The following is a 27,184-nucleotide window of genomic DNA, read 5'->3' as shown; positions in this document are numbered from 1 at the left end:
CTTGTCTCCTTTACAATATTATGAATTTTAAATTACAGGTGACAAAATACTATTTGATTGATTCTAATTTATTATTTGTAAAACTAATTCATAGATGTCAGTCATGAACAATGATAATTACCCTGTTATTAGAATTAGAAGTGGAAATGGTACAGAAAAGATAGTACTTACAAAGGTTTTTGACAAATGGTACTCAGCAGTCCACCAACAAATGGTTCAGTTAAAAACTGTGGTCTTTCGTATTTCAATCCTCAAACATTAAGTTGTTAACAAATTTAACCTTTAGATAAATAATTTGTTAATTATTGGTAGTCAAACTTAAGTATACACTAATATTTATACCATCATTTTGTTTAATTAGGCTAAAATAAATATTGTTGAAATTTAAATGAATAATTAGAAATTTTCACCTGTAGTAACAATTTGTCTTTTGGACTTTATTGTTAATGCTATCTTGGAAGTATAATTGCCTAACAGAGAAAATATTATGGTTAATTATCAAATATATTCTACAGTATTTCATTTAGTAAAGTCTTAAATTGTATTACATTGTAAATTATAAAATTGTAAAATATATTTATTGGTTTATATCCAGATCATATAACTAAGTATTATCGAAATAAGGAAAAGCTTAATTAGTTTATAAAATAAGAAAGACTTGTTGAGAACCTTAGCATGAATCACAGAAATTCAAGTCTATTACAAATTTAATTATTTTGAAAAAAAACAAACTCTGCTACTAAAAGCAAATAGAAATATAAGGGACTGATATTTTAAAATTTTTTAAATTTAGTGTTAAAATCAGGCAATATCATTACAATATTCTATATATCAACTTTTGAAATTTAGCATTAACAATATAAAAATGTTTATAAAACAAAATAATTATACAAAATTCTTACTGTGATATGCACATAGAGAATGCTTAGATAAATATTTAAAAGCAAAGTTAGCAGAGAAAAATAGTAATTTTGCATATTAATTTAGTCCACTATGTTTGTTTATTGATGTATTATAGCTCTGATTAGAAGCACAGAAAGATTAGTAAAGATCAAGGAATGTGGATTTACAGTCATTAACCTAGGAAATAAGGAGATAAGGCAAAACCCGAGCTTGAATGATTTTTTTTTCTTTCGTAAAGATGAATTTCTCCAATTACAAGAAAAGTCCAGATAGAAAGGTACATAACATACAGACATAAGCTTCAGCATTAATAGGTTTGAAACAGTCCAGTGTAGGATAATTTGACTAATTAAGGAAAATAATAGAAAATAAACCCCTAATCATAATCAAAACAATATAAGAAAAATATGGGTCTTTAGGATGGTTGCATTGGTGTATGAATGATGAGAAGAAACAGACTAGAAAAACCAGACATTTTGACTAGGTTATCAAAACTATCAGCAAGGAAAAGCAGAAGGGCCCTAGAAGCCCAGACATAATGATCTGTGCACAGCCTGCAGCGGGACAAGCTAAAGCTAGTCACACAACAGCAAGAGCTCCAAAATAGAGCCTTGATTTCGTTTGAAGAAAAGACTGAAAACTCCAGCATATAAATGAGGTGAATATACTGAACATCATGTTTATATTAAAACACTCTAAAGAGAAATTACATGCCCCTCAAAAAAACAAAGTATAGTTTTGAATCTGTGCTCTCTGTCTGTCCTCTGTCTGTCTCTAGCTTTCAACTTCTCCCTCTTCCTCCTAACTCTCCATCTTCTTCTTCCCTCCCTCTGCTTCTGCTTTTCTCTCTTTCCTTTTCCATCTCCCTTCTCTTCCCTCCTTTATCTTCTTCCCCCAACCAGCTCCTAGAAAGAAAAGAAATATTCTGCAGTTGGTATTCATGGACGATTTACAACAAATGTACATGGCAGGAAGGTCGGACTAGATGCAGATAAGCTACAAAAGGTAAAACTGCGAGGGCTGTATGATTCCAATTCTTAGGATGTCTACACTTATCTTTAATCGTGAGGATCCATGACATATGAATGATATTCTCAGTAGATTAGGGAAACGATGAGCAACAGCTAAATCTGTCCCACAGCCCTTTAGGGAGTTCTCTCCCTCTTAAGCCCAGAGGTGAAACCCACTTTCGCTTCACAGGACACAGGAACTGACAAGCAACCTGGGATAGGATCCTGTGAGTCTCCATGGGAGTCCAGAGCTAAGGTAGTCCCATTAGCCCTCCAGACCCAAAACCTGCCCTGAGAGAGTTGCTCTCTCAGGAGGGCTCTCACAAGTTCACAGGCCCACAGGAGGGACAAGCACCAATCAGAGACAGCAAAATCAGCTAACATAAGAGAAAACCAGACGGCAAGAGTCAAGCAACAGTAACCAAGACAACAGTTCTCCCACCAAAGCAAATAATGGATATTGAAACACACAGGAAAAGCAAGATTTTGATTTAAAATCACATTGTATGATGAAGATAGAGGACTTTAAGAAGAAATAAATAACTCACTTAAAGAAATACAGGAGAACACAGTTAAACAAATAGAAGCCTTTAATGAGGAAACACAAAAATCCCTTAAATAGTTAAAGGAAATACAACCAAACAAGTGAAGGAATTGAACAAAACCATCAAGAATCTGCAAATGGAAGTACAAACAATAAAGAAATCACAAAGAAAGACAAAATTGGAGATATAAAACCTTGGCAAGAGATCAGGAAACATAGATGCCAGCATCACCAACAGAATACAAGAGATCGAAGAGAGAATCTCAGGGGCAGAAGACATCATGGAAAACATTGACACAGTAGCCGAAGAAAATATAAAATGCAAAGAGCTCCTAACCCGAAAAATCCAGGGCACAATGAGAAGATCAAACCCAAGGATAATAGGTATAGAAGAGAGAAAAGATTCTCAACTTAAAGGGCCATTAAATGTCTTCAACAAAATTATACACGAAAACTTCCCTAACCCAAAGAAAGAAAGAGATGCCCTTAAACATACAATAAGCCTACAGAACTTCAAAAAGATTAGACTAGTAAATAAATTCCTCCAATCATATAAAAGTCAAAACACCAAATACACACACACATGGTGTGAGCGCGGGCGCGCACACACACACACACACACACACACACACACACACACACAGAATATTAAAAGCAGGAATGAAAAAGGTCACCTAACATATAAAGGCAGACCTATAAGAATTACACCAGTCTTTTCACCAGAAACTATGAAAGCTAGAAGATCCGGGACAGATTTTGAACAGAACCCAAAAACATACAAATGCCAGTCCAGGGACTGTAGTCAGCAAAACTCTCAACTACCATAGATACAGAAACCAAGGTATTCCATGACAAAACCAAATTTACACAGTATCATTCCACAAATCTAGCCATACAAAGGCTAATAGATGGAAAACTCCAACAAAGGAGGAAAAACACTAGACAAAAAGCATTAAAGTAATCTCCTTGCAGCAAACCCAAAGGAAGAGAGCAACACAAACATAATTCCACCTCTAACAACAAAAATAACAGGAAACAACAATCACTATTCATTAATATCTCTTAACATCAATTCCTCAATAAAAAGACATAGGCTAACATACTGGATAGATAACCAGGATCCAGCAATTTGCTGCATACAGGAAACATGCCTCAGTGACAAAGATAGATACTACCTCAAAGTAAAAGGCAGGGAAAATATTTTCCAAGCAAATTTTCCCAAAAAGGCAAGCTGGGGTAGCCATTATAATACCAAATAAAATCGACTTTCAAGCAAAATTTATCAAAGAAGATAAGGAAGGACACTACGTACTTTGATGAGTATCAAAGAAAAATCTATCAAGATGAACTCTCAATTCTTAACATATAGGCTCCAAAAACAAGTGAACACACATTCCTAAAAGAAACTTTACTTAAGCTCAAAGCATACATTGTACCACACAAAAATACTGAGAGACTTCAACACCCCACCCTCATCAATAGACCGATCATGGAAACAGAAACTAACAGAGAAACAGTGAAACTGACAGAAGTTATGAACCAAATGGATTTAACAGATAGTTATAGAATATTTCATCATAAAACAAAAGAATATGTTTTCTTCTCAGTCTCTCATGGTACCTTCTTCAAAAGTGACCGTATAATCAATCACAAGCAGGGCTCAACAGATACAAGAGAATTGAAATAATCAAATGCAGGATATCAGATTACCAGGGACTGAGGATGGTCCACAATAAGAACAAAACAACAGAAAACCCACATACACATGGAAGCTGAATAATGCTCTCTCTATTCAATGATAACAGAAGAAAGAAAGAAAAAACTAAAGACTTTTTAGAATTTAACGAAAACGAAGACACAACATGGCCAAACTTATGAGACATAGTGAAAATAGTGTTAAGAGGAAACTCAAAGCTCTGAGCACGTCAAGAAAGAAACTAGCGAAAGCATAAATTAACAGCCAGACAACACACCTAGAAGCTCTAGAACAAAAATAAGCAAATATATACAAGAGGAAAAGATGGCAAGAAATAACAAAATCTGGTCTAAAAACAACCATGTAGAAGCAAAAAGAACTATACAAAGAATCAACAAACCCAGGAACTGGTTCTTCGAGAAAATCAACATGATAGATAAACCCTTAGCCAAACTAACCAGAGGGCACTGAGACAGTGTCCAAATCAAGAAAATCAGAAATGAAAAGGTAAACATAACAGAAACTGAGGAAATTAAAAAAAAACCCAAAACATCAGACCCTACAACAAAAGCCTATACTCAACAAAACTGGAAAATCTTGAGGAAATGGACAATTTTCTAGACAATTACTAGGTACCAAAGTTATATCAGGATCAAATAAATCATCTAAAGAGTCCCATAACCCATAAAGAAATAGAAGCAGTCATTAAAAGTCTCCCAACCAATAAAAGCCCAGGAGCAGAAAGGTTTAGTGCAGAATTCTATCAGATGTTCAATGAAGACACTGTAGATAGGACAAAATGGCTACCAACAGATTCAGAAAAGATCTTTACTAATCATTCATCCAATAGAGGACTAATATCTAATATATACAAAAACTCAAACAGTTAGACTTCAGAGATCCATATAACCCTATTAAAAATGAAGTACAGCGCTAAACAATGAATTCTCAACTGAGGAATATTGAATGGTGGCTTAGCACATAAAGAAATGTTCAATATTCTTAGCCATGAAAGAAATACAAATCAAAACAACTCTGAGATTTTACCTTGCAGCAGTCAGATTGACTAAATTCAAAACTCTGGTGACAGAGGAAATACAGGGACAAAGAATGGGGCAGGGACTGGAGGAAAAGCCATCCAAAGACTGTCCTTCCAGGGGATCCATCCCATATGCAGCCTCCAAACCCAGTCACTATTGTGGATGCCAAGAAGTGCTTGCTGACAGGAGCCAGATATATATGTCTAATGAGAAGTTCTACCAGAGCCTTACTAATACAGATGAAGATGCTTGCAGCTAACAATTGGCCTGAGCACAGGGACCCCAATGGAGGAACTAGAGAAAGATCTGAATTAGCTGAAGGGGTTTGCAACCCCATATGAAGAACAACAATATCAACCACCCAGAGCTCCCAGGGGCTAAATCACCAACCAAAGAGTACACATGGAGGGACCCATGGCTCCAGCTGTATATGTAGCAGAGGATGGCATTGTTTGGCATCAATAGGAGAAGTCCTTGGTCCTGTGAAGGGTTGTTTACCTAATGTAGGGGAATAATAGGGTGTTGAGTTGGGAGTGGGTGTGTGGGAGTGGAAGCATCTTCATAGAAGCTGGGGAAGGGGGAGGGCAAATGGGACAGGGGAGAAAGGGGATAGCATTTGAATTGTAAATACATAAAACATTCAATAAAAAAGAAACATTAAAAGAAAAAAAAAAAAAAAACCTCTAGTGACAGCAGATGTTGGCGAGGTTTTGGAGAAAGAGGGAACAATCTTCCAATGTTGGTGGGATTGCAAGCAGGTACGACAACTCCTGAAATCAATCTGGTAGTTCCTCAGAAAATTGAACATTGTGCTACCTAAGGACCCACCTATACCACTCCTGGGCATAAACCCGAAAGATGCTCCAACATATAACATGGAGACATGCTCCACTATGTTCATAGCAGCCTTATTTATAATAGCCAGTAACTGAAAAGAACCCAGATGTTCTTCAACACAGAAATGAATACAGAAAATGTGGTATGTTTACACAATGGAAAAGTACACAGCTATTAAAAATAATGCGTTCATGAAATTCTTAGGCAAATGAAGGCAACTAGAAAATAACATCCTGAGTGAGATAACCCAATCACAAAAGAACACACACGGTATGATCTCACTCATAAGTGTATATAATCCCCAAAGCTTGGAATACCCAAGAATAATTCACAGAACATATGAAGATTAAGAAGAAGGGAGACCAAAATCTGGATGCTTTAGTCCTACTTAGAAGGGGGAACAAAATATTCATGGGAGGAAATACAGGGATAATGAGTGTAACAGGGGTTGAAGGAATTGCCATCCAGAGACTACCTACCTGGGGGTCCATCCCATATGCAGCCTCCACACCCAGTCACTATTGCTGATACCAAGAAGTGCTTGCTGACAGGAGACATATGTGGTTGTCCCCTGAGAGGCTCTGTCAGAACCCTACTGATACAGTTGAGGATGGTTGCAGCTAACCGTTGGACTGTATAAGGGCATCCTAATGGAAGAGTTTAGAGAAAAGACTGAGGAAGCTGAAGGGGTTTGCAACACCATAGGAATACCAGCAATATCAAGCAACCAGACCTCAGGGTTGATTTAACCATCAACCAATGGGTACACTTGGAGGGATTCATGACTCCAGCCACATATCCAGCATCAATAGAAGAAACACTCTTGGTCCTTTGAAGTCTTGTTTCTCCAATGTAGGAAAATGCTATGGGGTTGAGTTTGGAGTGGGTGTGTGGGAATGGGAACATCATCATAGAAACAGGGGAAGAGGAGAAGGGAGTATGGGGAGAGGGAGGGAATAACATTCGAAATATGAATAAATAAAATATCCTAGAAAGATAAAATTAAAAAAAAGATAATGAAACTTATGCTACTTTGATCATATTGACCCTAATGCTCCAAAACCATAAAGGATAATAAGCTGAATTAGAACCTGGAGATGAATTTTTTGTTGTTGTTGTTGTTCTTTTTTTTTTCGGATCTGGAGACCGAACCCAGGGCCTTGTGCTTCCTAGGCAAGCGCTCTACCACTGAGCTAAATCCCCAACCCTAAGATGAATTTTTTTAAGAAAAGAGTTCCAAGAAAACTAAATAAAGTAATTGGCAAATTTAAGGTCAGATGGTTAAGTAAGCTGAATATGGATGTGGGATCATGTGTGAGAATGGTTTTCAGCATGAGATGATTCATCTGCTATCTGGTAGCAAAGCAGAATTTTCTGCACCCTTTCCCAATCAGTTCCCTCTGGCTTTCTTAAGTTTCAAACAAAGAGACTCCCCGGAGAGAATGTGCAGTTTCTGGTGAGTTTGGCCAGCTGGGCTGATGCAAACAATTGTAGAAGGAACTCTATAAGAACACAGGAGAAGAAGGCGAAATCTCAGAGACACAAAGATATATCACATCAGGATTTGGTATTCATTGTTTCCTTAAATATATTCAAAAATGATCTATTAACTGTGAAATAAAAGAAAAGTTACAATCTTTTAGGTAAAAAACATGATGACGGTTTTATATTATATCCCATTCTCTTAAGATATCAAAAAATCAGAATATCTTATGAAAAGTGTTTAAGTCTTATATCTCAAAACTCTCAAGAAAATTAGAACACTAATCCATTTCTTTAAGTTAGTAAAGGAATTTTTTTCAATAATACTGTATTTAGAGCTAAATTTCCGAGGGAAAAGAAGAGAGTATTGTGTCTTAGTCATTCATTTTGTCCTCTTTAGCATAAGCAATTGCTCCCTTACTGATGATTTCAATATTGCCTCCTTATTTTTGATAAAATAAGCTATTGTTTTCAGTAATATAATGTCTTTATATGCTATAGTAATCTTACCACTACAAATAAATTAATGTACCAAGGCCCCTCTAGTTAAGCAACAGCAGAGCATCATCAGACACACTAGTCTTGGTGACCCGCTCTCCTGCTAACAGGACTTCAGATGTTGATAAGGAAATTCAGTAGCTCATGTATAGTTGGCGCTACAAACTACTTTAACAACAGCCAGGATTACATGAGACCCTGTGGCATAATCATGAAAAAAATGTCTTCATGCATTTCCAGAACATCCTTCCAAATACCTTTTAGCTACAAGTGGTATTGTAGCAATATCACAGCCTTGGAATTTTGCAGGACTATAGAGTATACATTTTTTTAAAAAATCATGAAATATTCCATTCCAATTCAATGAGATTAAAGTTTGTTATATGTTACCAAGTTTTGATATTAGCTACTTTACAGAATTCAGTGCCCTTGAGAAAAGAAAACATTCTTCTATTAAAATGTCAATTAATTTAAATTTTTTAATTTAAATATTAAAGGTAATGTTTTATATAACTTTGTATTTGGAAGGTTTGTGGATAACAAGAATTTTTTGCAGTATAAGAATAAGTCTTAGTGGACCCCAAAGGAAAACACCTAAAGCCATCTGGGACACCAGTGCACGGGGCTCCCAAAAAAGGCGGCGCAGGCCCTCCTGGTTGCCTCCCTCATAGAGAGCTCAAAAGCAGCCCCCCACAAGCAACTTCAGCCGCAGGACCACAGGTAGGACCAACTTTTCTGCTCCAAGGGATCTGACTGGTGGACTCAGGATACAGGCCCACAGGAACAGCTGAAGAACAGTAGACAGGAAAGACTACACGCCCAAAAGCAGAACACTCTGTTCCCATAACTGGCTGAAAGGAAACAGGAAAACAGGTTTACAACACTCCTGACACACAGGCTTATAGGATGGTCTAGCCACTGTCAGAAACAGCAGAACAAAGTAACACCAGAGACAATCTTATGGCTAGAGGCAAGCACAGGAACCCAAGCAACAGAGCCCAATTCTCCCACCAAAGCAAACACTGAATATCCAAACACAACAGAAAAGCAAGACCTAGATTTAAAATCACATTTGATCATGATGCTGGAGGACTTCAAGAAGGATGTGAAGAACTCCCTTAGAGAAACGCAGGAAAACATAAATAAAGAAGTAGAAGCCAATAGAGAGGAATCACAAAAATCCCTGCGAGAATTCCAGGAAAACACAATCAAACAGTTGAAGGAATTAAAAATGGAAATAGAAGCAATAAAGAAAGAACACAGGGAAACAACCCTGAATATAGAAAACAAAAGGAAGAGACAAGGAGCCGTAGATACAAGCATCACCAGCAGAATACAAGAGATAGAAGAGAGAATCTCAGGAGCAGAAGATTCCATAGAAATCATCGACACAACTGTCAAAGATAATGGAAAATGGAAAAAGCTACTGGTCCGAAACATACAGGAAATCCAGGACACAATGAGAAGATCAAACCTAAGGATAATAGGTATAGAAGAGAGTGAAGACTCCCAGCTCAAAGGACCAGTAAATATCTTCAACAAAATCATAGAAGAAAACTTCCCTAACCTAAAAAAAGAGATACCCATAAGCATACAAGAAGCCTACAGAACTCCAAATACATTGGACCAGAAAAGAAACACATCCCGACACATAATAGTCAAAACACCAAATGCACAAAATAAAGAAAGAATATTAAAAGCAGTAAGGGAAAAAGGTCAAGTAACATATAAAGGCAGACCTATCAGAATCACACCAGACTTTTCGCCAGAGACGATGAAAGCCAGAAGATCCTGGACAGATGTCATACAGACCCTAAGAGAACACAAATGCCACGTGATTCTGGAGCCGTCGGATTTCCAGTTCCTGGTCAAAGGGAAGAAAGCCAAGTGAGACGCTTAGTCCTTTGTCAACATTAGTCTGCTAAGAGTAATAACTAGCGTGGATCCCGGCCCGCAGCAGCTCTCTGCTCCCAGACCCTGTGGGAGAGAGACCTCACCGCCTGGTCAGGTGGGCACTCCTGAGGCTGCAGAGCAGAAGAGACCACCAACACTGCCCACCCCTGCCCACATCCCTGGCCCAAGAGGAAACTGTATAAGGCCTCTGGGATCCCGTGGAGGAGGGCCCAAGAGCAGCAGGACCACTGTGTCTGAGACACCGCCAGAACCTGAAGGGATATACCTGATAAACAGTTCTCTGCACCCAAATCCCATGGGAGGGAGAGCTACACCTTCAGAGAGGAAGACACGCCTGGGAAACCAGAAGAGACTGCACTCTGCACACATTACTGATTCCAGAGGAAAACACCAAACGCCATCTGGAACCCTGGTGGACTGAAGCTCCTGGAAACGGTGGCGCAGATCTTCCTGGTTGCTGCGGCCACAGAGAGCTCGTGGGCAGCACACCGCGAGTGAAATTGAGCCTCGGGACCACAGGTAAGACAAACTTTTCTGCTGCAAGAGACCTGCCTGGTGAACTCGGGACACACAGAGGCAGAATTCCTCTAGGACCAGGCACTTCCTGGGTTCACCTGGAGTCCCAAACCCGTGGATCCCGGCCCGCAGCAACTCTCTGCTCCCAGACCCTGTGGGAGAGAGACCTCACCGCCTGGTCAGGTGGGCACTCCTGAGGCTGCAGAGCAGAAGAGACCACCAACACTGCCCACCCCTGCCCACATCCCTGGCCCAAGAGGAAACTGTATAAGGCCTCTGGGATCCCGTGGAGTAGGGCCCAAGAGCAGCATGACCGCTGTGTCTGAGACACCGCCAGAACCTGAAGGGATATACCTGATAAACAGTTCTCTGCACCCAAATCCCATGGGAGGGAGAGCTACACCTTCAGAGAGGAAGACACGCCTGGGAAACCAGAAGAGACTGCACTCTGCACACATTACTGATTCCAGAGGAAAACACCAAACGCCATCTGGAACCCTGGTGGACTGAAGCTCCCGGAAACGGTGGCGCAGATCTTCCTGGTTGCTGTGGCCGCAGAGAGCTCGTGGGCAGCACCCTGCGAGCGAACTTGAGCCTCAGGACCACAGGTAAGACCAACTTTTCTGCTGCAAGTGACCTGCCTGGTGAACTCAGGACAGACCCACAGGAACAGCTGAAGACCTGTAGAGAGGAAAAACTACACTCCCAAAAGCAGAACACTCTGTTCCCATAACTGGCTGAAAGAAAACAGGAAAACAGGTCTACAGCACTCCTGACACACAGGCTTATAGGACAGTCTAGCCACTGTCAGAAATAGCAGAACAAAGTAACACTAGAGATAATCTGATGGCAAGAAGCAAGCACAGGAACCCAAGCAACAGAAACCAAGACTACATGGCATCATCGGAGCCCAATTCTCCCATCAAAACAAACATGGAATATCCAAACACACCAGAAAAGCAAGATCTAGTTTCAAAATCATATTTGATCATGATGCTGGAGGACTTCAAGAAAGACATGAAGAACTCCCTTAAAGAAACACAGGAAAACATTAATAAACAAGTAGAAGCCTACAGAGAGCAATGAAAAATCCCTGAAAGAATTCCAGGAAAACACAATCAAACAGTTGAAGGAATTAAAATGGAAATAGAAGCAATCAAGAAAGAACACATGGAAACAACCCTGGATATAGAAAACCAAAAGAAGAGACAAGGAGCTGTAGATACAAGCTTCACCAACAGAATACAAGAGATGGAAGAGAGAATCTCAGGAGCAGAAGATTCCATAGAAATCATTGACTCAACTGTCAAAGATAATGTAAAGCGGAAAAAGCTACTGGTCCAAAACATACAGGAAATCCAGGACTCAATGAGAAGATCAAACCTAAGGATAATAGGTATAGAAGAGAGTGAAGACTCCCAGCTCAAAGGACCAGTAAATATCTTCAACAAAATCATAGAAGAAAAATTCCCTAACCTAAAGAATGAGATACACATAAGCATACAAGAAGCCTACAGAACTCCAAATAGATTGGACCAGAAGAAACTCCTCCCGTCACATAATAGTCAAAACACCAAAAGCACAAAATAAAGAAAGAATATTAAAAGCAGTAAGGGAAAAAGGTCAAGTAACATATAAAGGCAGACCTATCAGAATCACACCAGACTTTTCGCCAGAAACTATGAAGGCCAGAAGATCCTAGACAGATGTCATACAGACCCTAAGAGAACACAAATGCCAGCCCAGGTTACTGTATCCTGCAAAACTCTCAATTCACATAGATGGAGAAACCAAGATATTCCATGACAAAACCAAATTTATACAATATCTTTCTACAAATCCAGCTCTACAAAGGATAATAAATGGTAAAGCCCAACATAAGGAGGCAAGCTATACCCTGGAAGAAGCAAGAAACTAATCTTCTTGGCAACAAAACAAAGAGAAGAAAACCACACAAACATAACCTCACATCCAAATATGAATGTAACAGGAAGCAGTAATCACTACTCCTTAATATCTCTCAACATGAATGGTCTCAAATCTCCAATAAAAAGACATAGATTAACAAACTGGATATGTAATGAAGACCCTGTATTCTGCTGCCTACAGGAAACACACCTCAGAGGCAAAGACAGACCCTACCTCAGAGTGAAAGGCTGGAAAAAAACTTTCCAAGCAAATGGTCGGAAGAAGCAAGTTGGAGTAGACATTCTAATATCAAATAAAATCAATTTTCAACTAAAAGTCTTCAAAAAAGATAAGGAAGGACACTTTATATTCATCAAAGGAAAAATCCACCAAGATGAACTCTCAATCCTAAATATCTATGCCCCAAATACAAGGGCACCTACATACGTAAAAGAAACCTTACTAAAGCTCAAAACACACATTGCACCTCACACAATAATAGTAGGAGATTTCAACACCCCACTCTCATCAATGGACAGATCATGGAAACAGAAATTAAACAGAGACGTAGACAGACTAAGAGAAGTCATGAACCAAATGGACTTAACAGATAATTATAGAACATTCAACCCTAAAGCAAAAGGATATACATTCTTCTCACCAACTCATTGTACTTTCTCCAAAATTGACCATATAATTGGTCATAAAACAGGTCTCAACAGAGACAGAAAGATTGAAATAATCCCATGTGTCCCATCAGACCACCACATGCTAAAGCTGTTCTTCAAGAACAATAAGGGAAGAATGCCCACATATACATGGAAGTTGAACAATGCTCTACTCAATGATAACCTGGTCAAGGAAGAAATAAAGAAAGAAATTAAAGACTTCTTAGAATTTAATGAAAATGAAGGTACAACATACCCAAACTTATGGGACACAATGAAAGCTGTGCTAAGAGGAAAGCTCATAGCTCTGAGTGCCTGCAGAAAGAAACAGGAGAGAGCATATGTCAGCAGCTTGACAGCACACCTAAAAGCTCTAGAACAAAAAGAAGCAAATACACCCAGGAAGAACACAAGGCAGGAAATAATCAAACTCAGAGCTGAAATCAACCAAGTAGAAACATAAAGGACCATAGAAAGTATCAACAGAACCAAAAGTTGGTTCTTTGAGAAAATCAACAAGATAGATAAACCCTTAGCCAGACTAAGGAGAGGACTCAGAGAGTGTGTACGCAAAAGAGAAACAAGCCGAGAAAGAAATTAGGGAAACGACACCCTTTATAATAGCCCCAAATATAATAAAATACCTCAGTGTGACATTAATCAAGCAAGTAAAAGATCTGTACAATAAGAACTTCAAGCCTCTGAAGAAAGAAATTTAAGAAGACCTCAGAAGATGGAAAGATCTCCCTTGCTCATGGATTGGTAGGATTAATATAGTAAAAATGGGCCTTTTACCAAAAGCAATCTACAGATTCAATGCAATCCCCATCAAAATTCCAATCCAATTCTTCAAAGAGTTAGACAGAACAATTTGCAAATTCATCTGGAATAACAAAAAACCCAGGATAGCTAAACTATCCTCAACAATAAAAGGACTTCAGGGGAATCACTATCCCTGAACTCAAGCAGTATTACAAGCAATAGTGATAAAAAACTGCATGGTATTGGTACAGAGACAGACAGATAGACCAGTGGAATAGAAATGAAGACCCAGAAATGAACCCACACACCTATGGTCACTTGATTTTTGACAAAGGAACCAAAACCATCCAATGGAAAAAAGATAGCATTTTCAGCAAATGGTGCTGGTTCAACTGGAGGTCAACATGTAGAAGAATGCAGATTGATCCATGCCTATCACCCTGTGCAAAGCTTAAGTCCAAGTGGATCAAGGACCTCCATATCAAACCAGATACACTCAAACTAATAGAAGAAAAATTGGGAAGCATCTGGAACACATGGGCACTGAAAAAAATTTCCTGAACAAAACACCAATGGTTATGCTCTAAGATCAAGAATTGACAAATGGGATCTCATAAAACTGCAAAGCTTCTGTAAGGCAAAGGACACTGTGGTTAGGACAAAACGGCAACCAACAGATTGGGAAAAGATCTTTACCAATCCTACAACAGATAGAGGGCTTATATTCAAAATATACAAAGAACTCAAGAAGTTAGACCGCAGGGAGACAAATAACCCTACTAAAAAATAGGATTCAGAGCTAAACAAAGAACTGCTAAGGGTTGCCGAATGGCTGAGAAACACCCAAAGAAATGTTCAACATATTTAGTTATAAGGGAAATGCAAATCAAAACAACCCTGAGATTTCACCTCACACCAGTCAGAATGGCTAAGTTCAAAAACTCAGGTGACAGCAAATGCTGGTGAGGATGTGGAGAAAGAGGAACACTCCTCCATTGTTGGTGGAATTGCAGACTAGTACAACCATTCTGGAAATCAGTCTGGATGTTCTTCAGAAAATTGGACATTGAACTACCTGAGTACCCAGCTATACCTCCGTTGCACATATACCCAAAAAATGCCCCAACATATAACAAAGACACATGCTCCACTATAGCAGCTTTATTTATAATAGTCAGAAGCTGGAAAGAACCCACATGCCCTTCAACAGAGGAATGATACAGAAAATGTGGTGCATCTACACAATGGAATATTACTCAGTTATCAAAAACAACGACTTTATGAAATTCGTAGGCAAATGGTTGGAACTGGAAAATATCATCCTGAGTGAGGAAACCCAATCACAGAAAAAGACACATGGTATGCACTCATTGATAAGTAGCTATTAGCCCAAATGCTTGAATTGCCCTATATGCACAGAAGCCATGAAACTCAAGAGGGATGCCCAAAATGTGAATGTTTCACTCCTTCTTTGAAAGGGGAACAAGAATACCCTAGGCAGGGAATAGGGAGGCAAAGTTTAAAACAGAGGCAGAAGGAACACCCATTCAGAGCCTGCCCCACATGTGGCCCATATATATGCAGCCACCCAATTAGATAAGATGGATGAAGCAAAGAAGTGCAGGCTGACAGGAACCGGATGTAGATCTCTCCTGAGAGACACACCCAGAATACTCCAAATATATAGGCAAATGCCACCAGCAAACCACTGAACTGAGAGCGAGACCCCCGTTGAAGGAATCAGAGAAAGGACTGGAAGAGCTTAAAGGGGCTTGAGACCCCATATGAGCAACAATGCCAACCAACCAGAGCTTCCAGGGACTAAGCCACTACCCAAAGGCTATACATGGACTGACCCTGGGCTCCAACCTCATAAGTAGCAATGAATATCCTAGTAAGGGCACCAGTGGAAGGGGAAGCCCTTGTTCCTGCGAAGACTGAACCCCCAGTGAACGTGATTGTTGGGGGGAGGGCGATAATGGGGGGAGGATGGGGAGGGGAACCCCCATGTAGAAAGGGATGGGGAGGGGTTGGCGATTTAGTTCAGTGGTAGAGGGCTTGCCTAGGAAGCGCAAGGCCCTGGGTTTGGTCCCCAGCTCTGAAAAAAAACCAAAAAAAAAAAAAAAAAAAAAAAAGGGATGGGGAGGGTTTAGGGGGATGTTGTCCTGGAAATCGGGAAAGGGAATAACAATCGAAATGTAAATAAGAAATACTCAAGCTAATAAAGATAAAAAAGAATGTCTTACTGTTTTCATTATTGATAAACAATCTATAACATGTATGATATGACATGTGATATGACTCTATATATGCCTATATATTACAAATATACTCTCAAATGTTAGAGTCCTGAAAATATTAACAAGTGAAAACATAGTTCTAAGCTTGATCCAGTATATAAATGAACAGTGCAAATAATGACAAATATATTATTTTAGGAAAAAATGTAGACTTGATTGCAGGAATCTCAATGAACTTTTCTTGTTAAAGAAAAACAAATAGGAATGTTAGAGGCAAGAGATCTCTTAGTTTCAGGACAACCAGGACTACACAGTAAAGCCCTGTTTATAAAGTAGGTAAGTATACAAGTAACTGGCTAGATATATACATACATACATACATTTAAATGTAGATTAATATAACTTATTTATGTGAACTATCCTAATAATTTTATTTATATAAGGTTTTAAATAATAACGATGAAGTGATCTAGTTAACATTACAGATATAAATTAAAGATTAAGTAAAAGTTTCTGTTAATTTTTATATGTATCTAAACAGGATGGTCAATAAGAAGGAGGAATTTGAATGTGCTTTTGTCCATTAATTGTAGTAAAGGATCTTTATCTATCTTAATCAGGTAGGACATCTGAGTTGATAATGAGGCAGAATTTCAGGCAGCTCACATTGCTTGTCCAAAAAGCCGAAAAACTTCATGTCTATAAAGAAAAGAATATGCTCAAGAAAACAGCCTCCGTTACACCCCTAAGGAGCAAATTACTCTACTCAGGTTTATGTTGTACTGATCAAAATGTCATGTTTTCTGTTAAGCATGTTAATGGGTGTTTAAAAAAGTAGTGTCGAGTATCTCTGATTTGAATGAGAGTGCGTATGTTCAAGGACTATAAAAGAAAGTGGAACTTATAGCAAATGCACAAATAGATAAAAGGTCCATTTAATTCACTCATTATAAATCAAGCAATTATTTCAACCCTGTGTTACATACAAAATTAATGCTCTTCAGAGCTTTTTCGGCCTCTTAGTTTTCAAAAATGATTTCCACAGAAGAGTTATGTTTTAGTTTATGAACAACAAGCAAATACATTTAATCTCTTTAAATCTGATGTTAAGTATAAAATGGGAACAATTATCCCACTGAATGGCATTTTAATACAAAATATAAAATTTCCACGATTACATTTTCAAATATTTTTGGAGCAATGTGCTTCTGCCCAAGAATTTACATTCCTGAGAATCCTATTTCCAATATATCCTATGGTGCTGCCAAAGTCCCTTCTAACATAAGGATACAGGAACTGGCCAAAAAATGCTCAAAGTACCTTCTTAACCTAGTTAATTATTCTTTTGGATGTCTATTTATATTTACTGAGCACACAAATCTAATCGCTAACCTTTCCCATATCAGCAGGTGACTACTATCATTTTTAGACCTTTCTGAGATACATAGATACTTAAAATATTATCGAAAATATCTGCATCCACATGAAATAACTACTATTCAGAGAGATTATATTTTTCCTTCCTTTCACTAAACTGGATTTTAACAATCTAGAACAAAAAGTCTAGTTTCTATAATGGGGCTAACAAAAATATATTTTGGCCTAGTAACTTGAAATGTGGCTCTTGAAATATATAATCAACTACTGTTCTTCACCATGAACTTACCTACACTCCAGTGTCAGAACTAATAACCCACCTGAGTGGCTGACTTATGTAGACTGAGAATCTCCATTTCTCTTAGGCTGAATGTGATTGGTATGTCCTACCCTTTCACAGAACTCCTACCACATTCCAAATAATTCCCTACCTTCTGGGAGTAACATGAAGAAAAAGTTAACACACATGGGTGCTAGGCTTATAGAGAAGACTGTAAGCAAATTATCAAGATAATAATGAATGATAAAATTATTTATCCTGGTTGGAAAGAAATGTTCTCTGCTCAGGATACTAGTGAATAACACAGAGATTCAAACAACATCCTCTCGAATGGGGAAATTTCAGTAAGGTTATTACACAGAAATTATTTCAGGGATCTGTTTGAAATTTGGTAATCTCTTTATAGGCAGCTACTCTCAAGTAACACGCTGAGAGAAAGAGATAGGATTTGAGCCTTGTGCATTGTGAGTGAACTCTGGCAGGCTCTCGTGCTCACTGAGATCTATAGTGCTATCTGAGTCCCCAGTACCATTGTTCAAATATATCAATCAGTGACTGCTGACAGAGTAAGGAATAAAACGTTTGCCTCTATAAAGAGTTATGTAATTCAAAAGTAAGAGCACAATGTGTTAGGGAATAGGATGAAGTTCGTGAAATAGAATACAGTGGTTCCCCCACAGTGTCACTTGATTTTAGGGTCATTAATAATTCTTAGGATTCTTTTTTCTAAGTCAAGTTGATCTAAGGCCTGGCCTCAGTGAGGCAAGGAAACGGGAGTTCTTCATATGCTTTGTTCTATGTGTTTCAGACAGAGAACTAGAGTGGAGTGAGCTGCTAGACAAAATAATTAGTGCACAGAGACGGTGTGAAGCGGAAGCGGGTGGTATAGACAGAGCTAAGAAAGTTATACCTGAGCTGCAAGAGCAATAAAATGTTGTGGATCAAAATTCAGCAAAAAAATGATCCTGCTTAAGATTCATGTCAAAGGTCTTCAAGCTCATGCAGAATTTAAAATGTAGTATGTACATGCGTGTATATTACATATGTATATACAATGAATACATCCATAAATAAATACTCCCTCCATTTGACTGATTGCTTTTTAGCTCAAACAGTGAAGCCCATAATACCAAATGGCTTCTTTGCACGAGCTGGATCCTGACAATACGATCTTTAATAATAGATTGCACTCGTTTAGAGTAATGATGCATGGACACAGGATCAGCATGACACTGTACACGTTGACATTATTATGCTGCAGTTTACAAGTCCTAGGAACAAATCATGTCTGAAAAGCAGGGGTATCATATATCGTGCAATGTCCCCGATGACAAAGCATGAAGGATGCCCGAATGGATCTGGATGATGCTTTCAGCATAGCAAGACCTGATTCTACTGACTGGTCTGAAGTGGTTGTTCTGTGTTTTCCTCAGGGAGTCCTAATCATTTTATGTGGTTCATAAACCATATAACTTGGTTCAGAGATAATTAAATATGTGTTCTTCAAATTCCTTCTTACCGACAAGGATCACAATTTAAATTGTAACAAATCAAATAATGTCACAAAAATATGGACCTACTTATAAAAATATATGAACAAAGTTATAAACAATGAATATAATCTTACCATGTCTCCAGTTAGTGCCAAGTTGAATTTACTCAGTGAGATTTGTAATTTATACTTCCATAAAAATCATTCATTCTTAGGTATCTTATAAAGATTGATCTGTCAAATCCAAATCCATTGTGTGTTAGAGCTCAGCGAGGCTGCGTAAAATGAAAACAAAGTTAAACAACTTCACAGGAGACAGAAATGGCCTTTTAAGATTCACAGAAGTATGCCTCCTTGTCTAATCTGAGAAGCCATTGGCAGGAGATTGATGGCCGTTTGCAGGGAAGTGTTTCAGGAGGCGGCTGTATGCTCAGTGGTACCAGAATGGAGCTATCTGTCTTCATTGAACCCCATTAACATGCCCCTCAGATCTATCAGGCGAATGTCTACATACTTACTTTATAAATTATTACTGGCGACAGTTAAATATTTTGAAGTTGTTTGGAGATATCATTCACCTTACAGCCCTTCATTTACACACATACTTGCGATTTTATGCATTTTCAGTTCGAGGATTATTCAGAACTACTTTATATTCCCGCCTCAGATGACAGTGTTCTGTCGAAAGTAATCCATAGGGTTTTGAATGTAGCAGTTTATTGAGGTAAATAAAAGAAATGCAAATTATTCACTAACAAGAGTGAATTTCCAGTGAGAATTATGTAGGTAAGATTTCATAGGAATTTGACCACAAGAGTAAGTTTCACATGCTTCAATTCAAAATAATTCTGAACTGTCTAAAATCCTTTCAATTCACCACTGCTTATTTGAAATGATTACTATTGTAAGTGCAGTTTTGTATCATATAAATCTCATATAAATACTTGGGTCTAACAGTCCTATTTAAAGGAACGAGTCCTCAAAGCACACAGCTTAACTTTAAAGTATCTAGGATCATAATTGTTAAGTGTTATTCACGTAACAATTAATCCAATTTCCCACTGAAGTGTGACGCAAACTGCACAGAAGATTGAATTGAGGACGGGATGCAGGCTGGGAACAATTACCTTCAGCATAATTAAAATAAATTTCTACTAAATAAACTTGAGCGCATTTCAGTTTTCGAATGCATTGTATTTACTAATATAATTTTTCAAATCCTAAGCTTACATTTCCTCGGAGAGCAGAGGTAGAAGATTTCATTAATCTTCTTTCTTAGTTGGAAGAAGGCATATAACCAGAATGGACATATTGAAATTGAGCAGACATTCTTCAAGGATTATAGAACAGTCTTTGGTAGGAAACCAAATCATAAAAGTATCATCAACAAATAATTAAATTTGCTTATCACATTGGAAAGGCTGGAGTTGAGTAAAATATACTAAGCCATGGTGAGCCAGAGGTTTTTTGTGATGTATTCCATTTTCTTGGAGGCCTTTGTGGTGGATTTTTTTCATATATTAAAGTTACAAAACCAGGTTCAAGGAGGTTAAATCACTTTTATGATTACCTAGTGAAGGAGGACGTTAACTGAAATCACATGGAGTACTATGTCTTGCCTGCGGCAATGCTGTCTGCATCACATAACTTGCTTGGCTCCAAAAAAGGAAAATACTTCAAACAGGATACTAACAAATATTAAAATTGCATATCCTTGCTTTCTTCAAATTCTGTAATTATATATGTGTGTATTTTACATATTCTGTATTATACATATTTATATATAATCTCTTATATATATCACTGAATTGTTTTATGTTTATAAGTCTTGCTTTAGCAAAGTTCATTAAAATATTACATATATATCACAAAAAGCCTCTCCAGACATTCACCCTCATAATTAATTACTTTTTTCATCATTTTACCACTCCCCAGCCCACAAACCCTCAACCCAGGAAACCCATAATTTGCATTAGGTCACTGTAAATTTCATTTATATTTTCTATAAGTGAATTGGCATAGTGGAAATGTGTTCTTTGATATATTTCACACAGAAAAATTATTCTGAAAGTGATCCAGGTCTATGCAAAGGTTAATAATTTCCTTTTACTCTTAAGTAGTTTTCAATAGCATGGGCAAAACAGCTTATTTATTTAAAAATATATTACTACTCCTGAGTATCTAGGTATTGGAAAATAAACTGTGATTTTTCATTTTTCAATCTTGGTTTAAACATATTTCCACTCTTATGAATGCCGCAGTGGATACTATTATAGTTGAACTATATTTTCCTTTCTTCCTTTTACTTTCTCTATCTCTGTCTATGTCTCTGTCTCTGTTTCTGTGTGTATAGGTTTGTGTGTGTGTGTGTGTGTGTGTGTGTGTGTGTGTGTGTGTGTCTTTCTTTGTGAGTCTGTGTGCACCTGGAAGTGAATTTGGCTAGAAGAATGAGAGGACAAGGCAGTTGACGCAGAAGACATTGTTAGGAGACAGCTGAACCAGGATAAAATGTGCAGAGAAGATAGGCTACAATAGTTGTTATATTTTGGAGTCACTAGTATTGGGAAAATTGGGGGAAGGCGCTGTCTAAGCAGATTGTTGGGGAACTGAAAAAGGAACAATTGGGAGAAATGGTTGAAGAGGCTGGGTTAGAAACTGAGAGGAACCATTGGCAAAAATATTAGATTTAAGGATCTGTCATTCTTTTCTCTCTTCTAGTGTTGAACAACAAAACTGAGGTGATAAAAGATTGTGAGAAAGAAGAACCCACAGAGTGGCAAACGCCAAGTACAACATACTACACTATTTATTATCGCAACTAGCAACCAGTTCTAGTAGACAGATAAATGGTATTCAGTAAACGAATATTTCACTTACTTATGTATTTTCCAATGGAAGAATCAATTCCTTATAGAAGCCATGGTCCTTCATCCATTGAGGTGTATGGTCAACTACTAAATATTTTCAAAATGTACCAGAATCACCCATTTCTATTACATGACACGTTCTAAAACTGAAACTCTGTGCCCACCAGCAGAAATTCCCCTCACCACCAATAATTTTGGGCTCTTCTATACGTTCAGTCTATGTACAATACTATTTTTGACATTTTAGGATTTTTCTTTTTCACTTAACATGATCGACCCAGATTTGACTCATGTTGTAGCACATACTTTTTAATGCAAATAATCATATTTGGTTTTTAAAAATTTGAGGTACTGCTACATTATCCTTAAAGGCCTGAGATTCTAATCTGAGGATGTGATCATCCTATTTCAGACTCCACACGTCTGTCACTATATCAATATGACAGTCACTTTTCATTTTATTTTAATTGTGTTTGGAAATTTCGCTTAATCTTTATATCTCAGAGAGCTTTGATATCCATGGCGTCAAAGATGCTCTCTGTGCTTGTTTTGTTCTTTTTTTGTGTTAGCTTGGGTTTTGCCTGAGTGCCACATGTATACCCTCGTGTTTTCTGCTAGCATCAGCATGAGTTATGCTGTATTGATGACTATTTTTATTTTCAAGTTGACTAGGGGCTATTTTTCTGGTGGTTCCATCAGATATTAATCCCAATATTGTTCTGAAGACATTTTCTAAAACTGATTAAAGCCTTGAGTTGCTTTAAGAAATATGATGTTAGATCACCTTGGGAGTAATTAAATGAAATATTAGATACTCTGAGAATTTACTCTTCTCTGATGAACTGTTTATAGATAACAGCTTATCTCATAGTAATGTATTCAGCCTATTTCTGGTTCCTTTAAAGAATTTCCACAATGCAGATATGTTGCAATAACCTGTGTCCTCTCCTGACCTCTGCCCTTATTTTTCCCCCTCGTCCCCTTCTACTCCAATCCAGTCTCCTCTCTTCATTTAACTTCCCTCTGTCCCCAAATCTAGTTTTTTTTTCATTTTTCCATTCTTCATATTGAATACTTATTGCTTATGTTATGATCCTTGACTACATAATCAAGTTTTTATTTTATTACCTATGAGTGATATTCATATTTCATCAATAATTTAGTTATATAAATGTGTGTGGGTCCCTTTATGGACCTCTTCTCTGTCCTATAATTTTATAGGGGAACCCGTCACTCCCATGATGCTTTTAGTCTTGAGGTTGCTCTAGTCCATATCATAATCAAGTAACACACTCCCTACAGTAATTTCCATGATTTTAGGGCAGCTATTTTTATAAAACATTTCTATGCTCATATGAATTTTTGTAACAGATTGCTGCTAAAAAGAAGCATGTACGTATACTGCTATTTTTGTTGGAAACATACAAAGCACATTGAATCTATAGATGAATCTGAACAGAACTTACATAGCAACATTGAAGCTGCCTTTTACATAAATACTATTGCTTCCAGTACTGTAGAAGTTGTCATAAAGAGTTCTGGCACATTTTAAGTCAAAGAAATAACTAATCCTTTCACATTTTGTGCTATTGAATTTAAACTGAAATTTCCATTTGTTGTATACAATATATAGGAACAAACCTGATTTATTTTAGATTAGTATTAATGGACTGATGTGTCCAACAACTCTAACACATTCATTTGAATAGCCATTTATTTTCCCTATCTAAGCATTTTTTCTTTTCAAACACGTTATTCTTCTTTCTTTTATTTTTGCTTTTCTCTTACTTTTCATATCCTGTGTTGTACTTCATATAACTAGATATTGAAAATAAATATTTTCCATTTTTAATAAAAATTATGATAGTAGATCCAGATTTTTAAAATATGCTACATTCTACTCTAATGCAGATGAAAAATGTATACTCAAAATAAATATTTCATACCCACCAAAGTGATTATTTTTCAGTTTTACTGTTAATTTTTAAATTATGTTTTTATTTTGTTGTTAGTATAAATTAGATATTCACGTATTGCATAAAACTCACTGGTTAGTTGAAGAAAATCTTACAGTAAAACTGATTCACAATAGTTTTTTAATATATATATGGCCAATGGTAATTTTTTTCTCTTTACCTACATTTATACCTGATGCTAATATTGAGATCTCTGGGAATTATTTTTTAAATTAATGTTCAGAAGAATTGTAGAACAATATGTTAATGCATCCTTAAATGTTATGAAAAATCCACCAGCAAAGTGGACAGAAGTTTATCTGTTCCCTGGAACTATCTAAAATGAATTTCAGTACATTGCATCATTCAAAGTGTTTATTTTACTAAAATATAGCATTGACTTGGATAGTATTGTACATATTTCATTACTGTTATTTTAATTTCTGTGGGACCTGCAGTTCTATCAGCCATTTGAATATTGTAATATTCAGCCATTGTCTTTTCTATGTTTTCCTAATCTTTCTGTCTACATATCAAGTTTACAGACCTTCTAGAAGAGCTATTTGTTATCTTTCTGTCTTGTTTATTAGGATTACTATTTTTATTTATTTCCTTAATTTCTGTCTGAATAGTGTTTTATGTAATCATTGTTTGATTTCTCGTTCCTCATTTCATGAGGAATAAACTGTGAGCAATTATTTGAATTTTACTAATGGTTTAAAGCATTTCGACTACTATACAGAAATCTCAGGGTGCTTAGGTGTGTCCTGCTGAGGTTACATAATCCACTTACACTATGCTGGCTTGTGTTTTGTGCACATTTCACATGCTCCAATGGTTCACCACATTTCTCACTTTATAGGAAAATAAAATGAAACAGTAGCCTTCCTTTATACAAATGATAAATAGACTGAGAATAAAATTAGGAAAATTACTCCCTTCACAATAGCCACAGATAATATAAACTCTCTTGAGGTAACTCTAACAAAACAAGTGAAAGATGTTTATTTTAAGAACTTCAAGTCTCTCAAGAAAGAAATCAAAGAAGATCTCAGAAAATGGAGAGATCTCCCATGCTCATGGATTGGCAGAATTAACATAGTAAAAATGGACATCCTACCAAAGGAGATCTACAGATTCAATGCAATCCCCATCAAAATCCCAACACAATTTTTCAAAGACATGGAAAAAGCAATTCTCAAATTCATTTGTAAAGGCAAAAAATCCCAGTATAGTGAAAACAATTCTTAACAATAAAAGAGCTGGGGAAATCACCATCCCTGGCCTCAAGTTCTATTACAGAGCAACAGTGATAAAAAACTGCATGGTATGGGTGCAGCTATACATAGGTTGATTAATGGAATAGAATTGAAGACCCAGAAATAAAACCACACACTTATGCACACTTGACTTTTGACAAAGAAGCCAAAAATATACAATGGAAAAAAGAAAGCATCTTCAATACATGGTGCTGGCCTGTATACAGAAAAATAAAATTTGCCACCATGCATAAAGATCAAGTCCAAGTGGATCAATGATCTCAATATAAAGCCAGATACACTGAACCAATAGAAGGGAAAGTGGGAAAGAGCCTTGAACTCATTGGCACAGGCAGAAATTTCCAAAACAGAACTCCAGTGGCTCTTCACTCTAAGATTAAGAATTGATAAATGGGACCTCATGAAAAGAGAAAGCTTCTGTAAGGCAAAGGACATAGTCAACAAGAAAAGTTGGCATCGTACAGAATGGGAAAAAATCTTCACTAACCCCAAATCTAATAGAGGGCTAATATCCAAAATATATAAAGAACTCAAGAAGCTAACCACCAAAACACCAAACAGCCCAATCAAAAAATGTGGTATAGAACTAAACCGAGAATTCACAATAGAGGAATCTGGAATGGCTGAGAAGCACCTAAAAAATGTTCGAAGTACTTAGTGATCAGCGATATGCAAATCAAAATGACCCTGAGATTCCACCTGACACCAATCAGAATGACTAAGATCAAAACCTTAGGTGACAACACATGTTGGAGAGGATGTGAAGAAAGAGGAATATTGCTCCATTGCTGGTGAGATTGCAAACTGGTACGACCACTCTGGAAATCAATTTGGAGGTTCCTCAGGAAATTAAAAATAGACCTAACTAAAAACCCAGCAATACCATTCTTTGAAATATACTCCAAATATGCCCCACCATGCTACAGGGGCACATGTCCCATTATGTTCATAGCAGCCTTACTTGTGATAGCCAGAAGCTGGAAATAACCCAGATGTCCCACAACAGAAGAATGGATACAGAAAATGTGGTCCATTTACACAATGGAATACTACTCAGCTATTAAGAATGAGGACATTCTAGTTTTGCAGGCAAGTGGATGGAACTAGGAAATATAATCATGAGTGAGGTAATTCAGACCCAAAAGGACATGTACAATATGTTCTCACTAATAAGTGAGTATTAGCCAAAAAAAAAAAATACTCAAAATACAGTCCACAAAACTCAAAAAGATCAAAAAGCTGAAGGACCCAAGTGAGGATGTTTCAGTTCAACTTGGGAGGGAGAAGAAAAACAACCACAAGGGGGGAGAGAAGGACATGGGAGGAAAAGGGGATGGGGTTGGGGAGAGAGGGGAACATGATCTGGTATTGGGAGAAAGGACTGAAGCCCTAAGGCCAGCAGAAAGAATGGAAACAGGCAACCTCAGGGGGAGGGAGGTTGGGAGGACCTTCTAGAATGTACCAGAGACCTCGGAAGTGAGAGACTCTCAGGACTCAAAGAGGGGGACCCTAGATGAAAGGTCCTACAGTGGGGAGAGGGAACTTATTGAACCCACCTACAGCAGAAAGCCAGGGCATCAAGTGAGGGATGGGGTTGCTATCTCACAGTCAAAGCTCTGACCCATAATTCTTCCTCTCTGGAAGAAATGCAGGGATGGAAATGGAGAAGAGCCTGAGAAAAAGAAGGTCCAGCGACAGGCCCAAAGTGGGATCCAGCTCAAGGGGAGGCCTCAAATCCTGACACCATTACTGAGGCTATGGAGCGCTCACAAAAAGGAACATACCATGGCTGCTCTCCAAAAGACCCAACAAGGAGCTGAAAGAGTCAGATTCAAATATGTGCACCCGACCAAGGAACAGACGGTGCTAACCCCTCTGGTTGAATTAGGGAAAAGCTGGAGGAAGCTAAGGAGAA

This window comes from Rattus rattus, chromosome 4, assembly GCF_011064425.1.
Source record: "Rattus rattus isolate New Zealand chromosome 4, Rrattus_CSIRO_v1, whole genome shotgun sequence".
In the NCBI taxonomy this organism is placed as follows: Eukaryota; Metazoa; Chordata; class Mammalia; order Rodentia; family Muridae; genus Rattus; species Rattus rattus.
The sequence above is the reverse complement of the archived record's forward strand: the minus strand, read 5'-3'. Positions refer to the sequence as shown.